Source organism: Propithecus coquereli, unplaced genomic scaffold, assembly GCF_000956105.1.
Source record: "Propithecus coquereli isolate 6110/MARCELLA unplaced genomic scaffold, Pcoq_1.0 Scaffold120, whole genome shotgun sequence".
Classification (NCBI taxonomy): Eukaryota; Metazoa; Chordata; class Mammalia; order Primates; family Indriidae; genus Propithecus; species Propithecus coquereli.
In genome coordinates, this window is record NW_012136081.1 from 446711 (window position 1) to 457123 (window position 10413).

Here is a 10413-nt window from a genome sequence, read left to right on the forward strand (position 1 = left end):
GCTGAGGCAGGAGGATCGCTTGAGCCCAGGAGTTTGAGGTTGCTGTGAGCTAGGCTGACGCCACGGCACTCTAGCCCGGGCAACAGAGCAAGACTCTGTCTCAAAACAAAACAAAAAAACCAGATCCTTGATTCCCTGCCCCACCCCCCCATCTCCCTACCTTAGTAAATGGCAACAGTGTAAACAAACCTCCATTCCAAGCCCAGAAAAGCCTAGGCTTTGCTCTTGTTTTTGTTGTTTGCCTTTTGGTTACATCCTAAAAGGGAAGGAGAGACAGCCAACAAATAAAAAAGCATTTGAAATAATGCAGTGGTTCTCAACCAGGGGTGGTTTTATCCCAGGGGACATTTAGCAATGTCCACAGACATTTTTGGTTTCACAATTCAGGAGGCAGGAGGAGGGTGGGAGATAATCTACTGGCATCTACTAGGTAGAGGCCAGGGATGCTACAAAATCCTGGGGTGCACAGGACAGCCCCTCTCTACTCCACCCGCAGCGAGTTATCCAGCCTGAAATGTCAATAGTGCTGAGTTTCAGACACTCTGAGATTTGTAATAAATGCTGGCAAAGAAATTGTGATGAAGTGAGAAGGATGGTTGGGGAAGGCACCTCTGAGGAGGTGGCATTTGAGCTGAGACCAGTAAGAAAAGATGGGGAGACCTGAGGCAGAAAGGTCCAGGATGAAGAAACAGCAGATAGGATGAAAGGGAGTGATTCAGCACAACAAAGTGGCTATAGTGAACAATAAGTTGTGGTATACTTTTAAGGCTGGGGTGGTGCCTCAAGCCTGTAATCCTAGTACTTCGGGAAGCTGAGGTGGGAGGATTGCTTGAGGCCAGGAGTTGGAGACCAGTCTGAGCAACATAGCGAGACACCATTTCTACAAAAAATAGAAAAATTAGCTGGGCATGGGGGTGCACACCTGTAATCCCTGCTACTCAGGAGGCCGTGGCAGGAGGATGGCTTGAGCCCAGGCATTTGAGGTTGCAGTGAGCTATGACGATGCCACGGCACTCTAGCCTGGGCAACAGAGCTGAGGTCCTGTCTCAAAAACCAACCAACAAACAAAACAACAGCTTCGTCTAATGCTTAACCCCTGGGACTTTGGCAACTGAATTCCCCTGACTTCCCCAATTCCCTTTCTAAGTCTCACAATGGTCTAAGTTGCTTATCTTCTTTTTGCTTGTTTCTCCCTCTGTCCAAGAATGCTGCTGGCTGGTGCCTGCCAGGGTTGGTGAGAGGGTGAGACAAGGCAGTGCACACAGCGTCTGGTCTTTAGTAGAAGCTCTACACCTGCCGGCAGTTATTTTCAGTCTTGGTCCCAACTGACCTTTGTGGCTTTAACACAGGATTCAAGTGCGGGCAGTGAGGAGATTTCCCTTGGTTTCCAAGTCAGCACTCTGCATACTCTGCTTGCAGTGCCTCTTATTGACTTTCTCCTCTGCTGCTTCTACCTCTAAATGCTAGTGCCTCCTTTGGATCCTTAGATGGTCTCAGGATTGACCTTTCCATTCTTATAGTTATAGTTACTATGCTGACAACTCTCAAATCTATATGGCTACCACTTACTGAGCAAAAAATGCATTTCCTTTCAGCTAAATTGCCATAGTTCTGACCACAAAACATTCTGAGATTTACATGAGAATTAGAACAGGTGGAAATCACCATTTGGTATCCACTCTCCCAAATATTGATAAATACAAGGGCTGTCCGGAAAGTATCCAGCCAGTGTTAATATGTAATTTTTATATTACATGGCTGGATACTTTCCAGACAGCCCTTAAGCCACGCTTAAATTCACTTAAGAACCACTGACTTAACGTACACAACTCTACACCCCAGAGGGTTGGTATTGCCCCTGTACTCTTTCACAAAGGCAGCTTTCCCAGGGCTGATGAAAAGGCAGATTTGGTCAGACGCAGTGGCTCATGCCTGTATCCCAGCACATTGAGAGGCCAAAGTGGGATGCTTATGGCCAGGAGTGTTTAAGGCTGTATAGTGAGCTGTACTAACACCGCTGCACATCAGCCCAGGCAAGAGACTGTCTCAAAAAACCTCAAGGGCAGCTAGAAACCATGCTGAGGATTCCCGTGCAGGAAGAGGGTGATAAAATAAGCCCAACAGAGCCAATACAGTCTAAGGGACTTTTCCTTAACTGCCACATCTTATTGGCCCCTAGTGTCTTTTTTTGAGACAGTCTCGCTTTTGTTGCCTGGGCTATAGTGAGTGCCGCAGCGTCAGCCTAGCTCACAGCAACCTCAAACTCCTGGGCTCAAGTGATCCTCCTGCCTCAGCCTTCCAAGCAGCTGGGACTACAGACATGTGCCACCATGCCCGGCTAATTTTTTCTATATATTTTTAGTTGCCCAATTGATTTTTCTTTCTATTTTTAGTAGACGGGGTCTCGCTCTTGCTCAGGCTGGTTTCGAACTCCTGAGCTCAAACGATCCGCCCGCCTCGGCCTCCCAGAGAGCTAGGATTACAGGCGTGAGCCACCACGCCTGGCCTTGGCCCCTAGTGTCTTTAATTCAAGTCGGCTGAAGTTAAGGTATAACTAAAATGTTGCTGAAACCCTACAAAGGCTTCATGTGAGATTCCTACAGTAGGGGTACATGAGGAAAAAATCCCTTAAGAATGCAATTAAGCTACTTGAATGCTGCTTCCCTAGGCTAAGAAATCCAGCATCAGGCAAACTGCTACTCTTAGCTCGGCAAAGCAGTTAAAACAGCACATTCTCCCGGGTTTATTTCTTGTACCCAGCTAGACCCACCCAAAGGCATGAATCACAGTGAAGGTTTAAAAAAACAACTTTATTGTGAAGACTAAAATGATAGTACACTCAGACAGCTAGGTTGTCCAACAAAGGACTTGCAAATTCCCTTTCTGATGTTCTCCAAGTTATCAACTGGAAAATCATGAGATCTATAAATGTAGTAAAGGAGAGCTTTATTTTTGCATGTTACACAAGACCCATATTCACTCTGGGGTGGAAGCTTATGTTGAAATGTATCACAATTGGGCCCTATGCCTCAAACAGTGAAGCAGGGGTACAGAGGCACTCAAGTACGCAGCGGCTCATGGTCAGTGGTCACTCAGGAAGACTATTACTGAAATCAGTCTCTTGTCCGATTAAAGCTGTAGTTATGGCTTGTGGTACAGGGAGTCTGGTGTTGGATGAACTCCAATTGCTTTAATATTGCTTATCCCAAGGCCAGTGCTTGTTTAGCTGGTAGAGAAAATGAAAAATCTCATGACAGTTGGAATATTAAGTGTAGGAGTGGGTGACTTAACCCTTCCTGGCATGGACTTGGGTATTGTTTACAATTTGTCATCTTATTGTCACAAGGAACCCATTCTGCCAGTCTTCTGATATCTATTTTAACATTATTTCGCCATTTGTGTCTAAAATACAAAAGGGAGGGGGTGTAAGAAAGCATGTCTAACCTCCTGTCCTGTCATGGCCAGGAATGTCCCCTTGGCTGAGAGGGGGTCTATTCAGTAATTTGGGGAGCTTAGAATTTTTTGTTCTCATTTCTTACTGAATGAGAAAGCATAAATGTATGCATGTACCACTCTGTGACTCGTAAGTTTACAAGAGAGTACTCTTTAACTCATAATCTATTAAGTACTAAGCACCAATAAACATTTGAGCAGATACCTACCATTTACGTTTTGTTCTTTTCTCAGACCTGTAAAAAAATAAACAAATGTTTCAACAAGTGATGATTCTTCCCCTGTCCTTGTACAGAAATCCTTATGATCCCTCAGACAGTTCCTTCTGGAACGAATTTTCCTCTTCTCCCCCAGCCAGTCTCAGTGGGTTCACCTTTACAGGCTCTGGGACTGGGACAGGAAGTAAGACGTGTGAATGTTTCTTCATTGGGAAATTTTAGCTTAGCCTATTTTACATTTAAGTTTACTTACCTCTAATTTCAGTGTAGAGCTCTGCAGAAACATGGCTTAGTTTCCCTGCAAAATAAAGAAATGAAGAATTAAGTTTCTCAACCACCCTGTTGCTTGGAAGACAGATCTTATATAGGTTATGTAATTTTCAAGGCACATTTTATCTACTCCGAAAAACTTTCTGTTGGCTGTAAAGCCTACTCAATTAACTTTTTTTAGAACTTGTCATTGCAAGGCAAGCTCAGTTCAGAAAATACCTTTCAGTCACAGTGATCAGACTGGGGCGGTATTCAATTCATCACTGGTGAGCAGAAACTCATGACAAGTAGTTCAGGAATGGCTTTACATAGCCACCCAGACCAAAGTGCCACAACACACACAAAATCACAGCCAGTTTTATTGGTAAGTATTGCAAAAGCATTTACCTCAAATCATTCTAAGGGCTCCAGACAAGGTGCTGGACCTGAAACAAACAAGACCAAGTTACTAATGCTTATATCCTGCACTAAGTTGTTCCCACTTAAGCCATCATTCACAGAAAATCAGATTTCCGATTCTCAACAGCCAAGTCATCAGCCGAACGAGATTCCATGTAAGTCATCACATGTAGACCTAAAAAGGCATTTTTTCCTACTCAATATGTTGCATACACTGAGCATATATTGAAATTACTCACCTTGGAACCAACAAGCAGGTTACTGGTAATAGTACCTGGGGGGAAAAAAAGTCATGGGTAAAAGGTTCCTTAAAAATGCTCTCTCTTCACTCCCCATTTTCTTCAGTTTCTCAGGTGTTCATGTGTTTTCACTGTCAATCATAGTGAGCTAGTTTGATTCATCACAGAAACTGCCTACTTGGTAGCATAAGCCTCAAGGAAAAAAAAAAACTAACCTCAACTTCAAAGGCTTTTCAATGGACACAGGAACAAGCTGCTCCTTAATTAAAAAAAAGAAAATCATTTAGTTAGCAAAGTATCCAAAACAGCCATAGCTATTTTAGCTATGTTTATCAATGGGTATGCCAAGAAAACTAAGCAAATGCTATCTGTAGGCATTTGCTGTACCTCAGACAGTTCCTTATGGAACAAGTTCTCATCCCCTCTCCCAGTTACCCCAGTGGGTTCACCATTACTGGTTCTGGGGTTAGAACAGGGATAAGACAGGATGTTTGGTCCTCATTGGCACTGGACCCTGGCAAGCTACAACTGACAAATACTTTCAACTCTTCCTAGAAGCTTGACCCTGGGCAGATCAGCGTGCATCTAGGAGAAATAAGTGGAGGTCAAGAAACATCACTACAGGCAACAAGAGGAACCAGAAAGCTTTATGGCTCAATCAGGCTTCAGTGACAAATACCAAGAAGGTAAAGTCAATCTCTGGATAATGAGCTCAAATACACAATTCATTATAATACCTAGAGAATCAACTTACCCTAAGATAGAGGAATACACCGTCACTGGGATGATCTGGGAAAAGGGGAGCAAATGGTTATTTTAAAATATCAGCATAGAACAAGATTTCTTCATTAACAACACTGCCATCAGAACTCTAACATGCTATTAACTGTTGTACCTCACAAAGCATCAGTTTATCAATTCAAATCATCTGACAGTGATGTGATTGGTACGTGGATGAAGGAAGAGCACACTCTCACAAAGACTCAACTTTACTGCTGAGTTGTGCTCTCCCTCCCCAGAAAATCACCTCAGGAAGAATAAGATGAAAGGAGCAAAAATGCAACACTGCTCTGCCGACCATTTTGCCCTCCTGATTGCTGAGACCATTTACAAGATGACATACTCTGAACCCCCATTTGGCCAATTACCTGTGTTCACCCTGGTAGGCAGTTGAGTTCCTCAGGAAAGGTTATGAGATGCTGGAGACAGAAAAGGAAGGCATTGTAGGTACCTAACAGCGGCCACTGAAAGACCCCTGAACACCCCTGGCCCACTTCTCAGTAGTAAGATGACATCACTTCTAAGTTCAGTCATATGCTTGTCATTTTGAGTTCATCATGGAGTGGTCATGTAGAAAATATCCCCTTCCCCATAATAGCATAAACACCCACCTGGAGCATCATTTCAACGCTGGCTTTGCAGAAAGACGGATCTTGTCTCATTCTCCTATCAGTAAGCTCCTTTGAGCTGAACATCTGAAAAAAGACCAGCCTTTACTAACACCTCAGAACTGAAAACCAAAACACTACAACCATTTGCAGCATGCGATGCTACTCAGAATTTTTGTGCTTTCTCCACTGATCCATCAGAAAGAGAGAGTTCAATTCTTACAATCATCACTGTAGCACATCCCATAAGACTATCATACATTCAATGAGGTAAAAAGCAGCCATAAGCACTTACTTGAACAAGTGAGCTCTCTTCTATTCAAACGGGCGCCTGAACCCTGCAGACAAGAGCCCAAGACATTATAAGGTTAATACTCGGTAATTCCAAACTATTTTCTGGAACGACGGCCGAGTCGAAAGCTGTGCAAGGGCCCGTCTCCTCAGAGTTACTTATCCTCACGGAGCTCAGTACAGGTCTGTGAAAAGGTCCTCATCATAGAGAGGGCCGCGGGCACTGCCCGCCATCGCCATTTTGTCCTTCACAAAGCCCCGCAGCTGCTTCGAGGCCTCAGACTACACCTTACTCGCCCCCCTGCCCTGGCCACCAACCAGGTAAAACCCAGGTCTAAGGCGCGCCACGCTCGCGCGACCATTTAAAAGGGCGGGGGGGGGAAAAAAAACCCACAAAATGCAACAGCTACAACACATACAGAGACACTCACCGAGGATAATAGAAAAACGAGACCGACGGGCCGGCGTTAGACACTTAAATACCTCTCCGCAGAGGCCTATGGGATTTGAGGGCGGGACTCTGTTGGGCGCACGCGCATATGGAGACGCTATGAGAACCCGGGGAGTTGTGGGTAGAGAGTTTCAGGGTAGGCGGGCATAGAGGGTGCGCGCCTTGAACTTGCGGCGCGAAAAACGCGCGCATGCGCCCTCGGGAAGCGCGCAGATGCCCAGACCGCACTGCGGCATAGCATCTCTCTGCCGTTGCTAGAGGAACGCTAGCACTGAGGCCCCGCCCTCGCGCCGATCCTGCACGGCCGCCTACCCTTCGTACCCTAGCCTGAGCTCCCCTTACCCATACACACCTTGAGCCAGTGTGCAGGATCCGCTTCCATGGATCCCGTGCCTCCTGAACCCTCGACCGGTGTCGTCTCGGTTCCGCGCCAGCCGCCCAGCGCACATTCGGAGCCTGATGTCCAAGGTCTCAGCGCGGGGGACGACTCAGGTACTGGGCCCCCGGCTGAGCTTGGGTGGAGGTCCCTTGCGTGGAGCCTTTTCGGGAAAGTCAGGACGTAAGTGCTCCACTTAATTCTTAATAAAGGGTCAGATTTTTCCGGACTGCCATCTATGTCCTGCCTTTTGGTCCAATTACCATAGGAGCTTGGCCTGTATATGGCAGGGCTAACATTTGTGGAGCACCGTTTTAAGCACATTATGTGAATCGATTACTCCTCCAAAATCCCAAGATGTAGGTACAACGACAACCCCATTTTATAGATGAGGAAACTTAGGTGTCAAGGGCTCTCGCAGAGCTGGATTGTTATGGTAGTTGGAGTCAGCTATTAACTGTTGTTATTGAGAACAGCCAGCATTAGTTCATCAGTCGTTTGTGGTAGACACTTATGTGTACAGGCACGCTTTATAAACATTTATTGAGCTCTTATTGTGTGCTCTTCTATATGACCTCACTTAATACTACATTAACCCTCAGAGAAGGGTGTTAAGGTAATGTTATAGATGAGGTTAAGTAATTTGGCGAGTGTTATCCCCCTAAGAAATATGAGAGCCAAGTGCAAATCCAGGCAGTCTGATTCCAGAGCCTGCGCTTCTAACCACTATGCTTAACTGCATAACACACAAATTCTGTTCTCAAGGTAGTTGGGGAGCAAGCACATACACAGGAAACAAAGGAATAATCCTTGGGCACTGTTTCTAATATTTTTTTCATTGTTACTCCTTCCAACCTAAAAAAGACATTCTTTCCCCCTGAATCTGCCACACCCTGGAATTTTAATACTGTAGATGTATTGTATACTTTCATATGTACCATGGTCCTTTGGAGGGTCAGAAACCTTTTTAATAGCTGAGATTAGCTACTGGCACCCCCCCCACCCCCAGCAAGAACCAATTTTCACTCTTGATGGAAATATTGTTCCCCTGCATGGCTCAAATACTGAGATAATTCCAGTTTGAAAAAAGTTATTATAGACTGGAATAAATTCATTTATTTAATAACTACTAAGTGCTTGTTCTGTGAATGATAGAACGTACTGGGTTGTGGGGGAGAGAGAATAAGACACTCTGCCCTCAGGGAGATTTTCCTCTGATTGAGGAGAATTAAGATGTGCACACCAATAGCCTTAGTAGATGATTGAAAAGTTGTGACAAAATGTATAGAAAGTGGAACAGAAACTGTGGAAAATCAAGAAGGTCCAGAGTAGGCAGCCCAGGCTGGGGAGGTTGTGTGTGGGAATGGGAATTGGGTGAAATGCTTTACGGAGTGTCTGGGCCTGGAAGGGTAGATGAACAGACTGGGGAGGGGAATTCCAGTTAAAGAAACAATCTGAACACAGGCTTGGTGCTAGACAAGGAAGGAAGTGCCTGGATAGAAGTCATTGAAAGATGGGCTAAATGGAAATAGAATATAAAACTGGAAAAGATTTCCTGGGGAAGGCGAGTTGAGGAGGGCCTGGAATGTAAAGCTAAATCATTTGAATTGTGGATAGTGAGAAAGAACCTAGCGAAAATTTTTAAGCAGGGAGGTGATAAGAAATTTTGGGATAAGATGGAGACAAGGACATTAAATGGATTGTCACAGTAACTTAAGCAAGAAGTAAGTGGATTGAGTGCTAACAAGTGTAATGGCAGTGAAAATGGAAAGGAGGGGATTTAGGTCAGATGTCTCCAACTCCTGTACCTGCAGAAATCAGTTAAGGAATATAGATAAGCAAAATGAACTGAGCGGGCACTCTGGTGAACTGAGCAGCCCCTTCTCAGCTCCAGCTGACTGTTGCCTTCCTAAAATATTGTCTCTGTGTGATCAGATGGTCACTGTTTTCAAGAGTGTCCAGAAATCCAGAATTATGTATTGATTTATCCATTTTTTAAAATGTTGACATCTAACTTAAACATTTTTTTTTCTGAGACAAGGTCTCTCCCTGTTGCCCAGGCTGGAGTGCAGTGGCATCATCATAATTCACTGCAACCTCAAACTCCTGGACTCAAGTGATCCTCTGACCTCAGCCTCCTCTGTAGCTGGGACTATAGCCGTGTGCCCCCACACACGCCTAATTTGGCTTAAAAATTTTTTTGCCAGATGCCACTGGCTTGCACCTGTAGTCCTAACTACTTGGAAGGCTGAGTCAGGAGGATCCCTTGAGGCCAGGAGTTCAAGGCTGTACGGTTCTGTGGTTGAGCATGTGAATAGCCACTGCACTCCAGCCTGGGCAACATAGTGAGACTGTCTTTTAAAAAAAATTATTTTTTTCACCAAGTCAACATGGCAAATTAAAATTTATTATTTTAGAGACAGGGTTCTTCTCTGTCACCCAGGCTGGAGTGCAATGGCCTGATCATAGCTCACTCTAGCCTCATACTTCTGCTTTTTTTTTTTTTTTAAAAAAAAGCCAGTCAAATTTAGCAGTGGGGGGTTGAATACCAACTTTAGTGACACTAATGTTAACAGCCTCAAACTTCTGACCTTGAGCGATCCTCCTGCTTCGGCCTCCCAGAGTACAAGGATTACAGGTGTGAACCACCACACCTGGCCCCCTTGCCAGTTTCTTAACCACCACTCTTTCCCCAAGCCTAATCCACCCCTCCCCACCTTTGGTAAATTCCCTGAGGTCTGATCTTATTTGGGTATAAATCATTCTTCTATCCCTATTGCCTAGCAGAATACAAGACACAAAGAGCACTCAATATACACTTATTATCTCTATAATCTTTTTTTTTTTTTGAGACAGAGTCTCCGTCTATCGCCCTGCCTAGAGTATGGCGATGTCATCCTAGCTCACTGCAACCTCAAACTCCTGGGCTCAAGCGATTCTCCTGCCTCAGCCTCCCAAGTAGCTGGGACTACAGGCACCCCACACCACCCCCGGCTAATTTTTTCTATTTTTGGTAGAGACGGGGTCTCACTCTTGCTCAGGCTGGTCTCAGACTCCTGAGCTCAAGTGATCCTCCTGCCTTGGCCTCCCAGAGTGTTAGGATTACAGGTGTGAGCCACGGTGCCCAGCTCCTCTATAAATTTTTTTTTTTTTTTTTGAGACAGAGTCTCACTCTTTTGCCCGGGCTAGAGTGAGTGCTGTGGTGTCAGCCTAGCTCACAGCAACCTCAAACTCCTGGGCTCAAGCGATCATTCTGCCTCAGCCTCCCGAGTAGCTGGGACTACAGGCATGCGCCACCATGCCCGGCTAATTTTTTCTATATATATAT

At 45.1% G+C, this 10413-nt stretch overlaps 1 long non-coding RNA gene across 2 annotated transcripts; it reads right to left on the reverse strand.

The window, feature by feature from the left end:
- Positions 1-2811: 2811 nt before the first annotated feature.
- On the reverse strand, positions 2812-6327 carry LOC105827323. 2 transcript variants are annotated; one of them, XR_001138359.1, is made up of 10 exons: positions 6263-6327; positions 5971-6054; positions 5728-5778; positions 5334-5368; positions 4795-4838; positions 4580-4614; positions 4329-4366; positions 3925-3969; positions 3663-3689; positions 2812-3226 (listed from the first exon to the last, which is right to left on the reverse strand). It is a non-coding gene; the product is annotated as an uncharacterized LOC105827323 (long non-coding RNA). The 2 variants fall into 2 exon arrangements; XR_001138358.1 differs by having other exon boundaries at positions 4795-5368.
- Between the last annotated feature and the right edge of the window lie 4086 nt (positions 6328-10413).